Raw genomic sequence first — 633 nt, 5'->3', positions numbered from 1 at the left:
CCTAGCTCAGTACCCAAAAATAAATGCTTGTGGGTATAAAAAGAAAGGAAAGGGAAGGGAGGGGAGTACAACAGTAGGAAGGAAGAGAAGGAAAAAGGAAGCAAAAAAAGAAGGCAATACCAGTAAAGCGAAGCTTTTATTTTCCCTTTAATGAGTTTCAGAAAGTGCTTCATTATAACTTGCAGAAATTAGAATGTGTAAAGCTACTAATCCTGTTTGTGACGCCAATTGTAAAGCTACTTGACTACGCCAGTTGTCGGGCTCTTTTACCTGCCGGTAATCCTGCCATGACTGGGCCAATTGTGGTGCTAGGGCTGGGTCTGGAGCTCCCAGACCCCGCAAGCCCATTCACAGACTGGGTCACAAACCCTTCACATGCCAGGCTGGGTCACCAGACCACACACACGCCAGGCTGGGTCACCAGACCCTCCACACACAGGTCTCTGAGCAAGGTAACCAGCAAACAGGTCCTTGGAAGCCTGTAGGTTGGAAAGCATGGACGCCTGGGTGGCGGCAGTGGCTGCCCAAAGCACTAAACTCCAGCCAAGGCGGTGGCGCCGCCCAGTTGCACCAACTCCACCCACACACGACCTATTCACAGCAAATGCTCGGCAAGATTCTGAACATCTGAGG

The sequence above is a fragment of the Galeopterus variegatus genome, unplaced genomic scaffold, assembly GCF_000696425.1.
Source record: "Galeopterus variegatus unplaced genomic scaffold, G_variegatus-3.0.2 Scaffold5234, whole genome shotgun sequence".
Classification (NCBI taxonomy): Eukaryota; Metazoa; Chordata; class Mammalia; order Dermoptera; family Cynocephalidae; genus Galeopterus; species Galeopterus variegatus.
Note: the sequence above shows the minus strand (reverse complement) of the source record.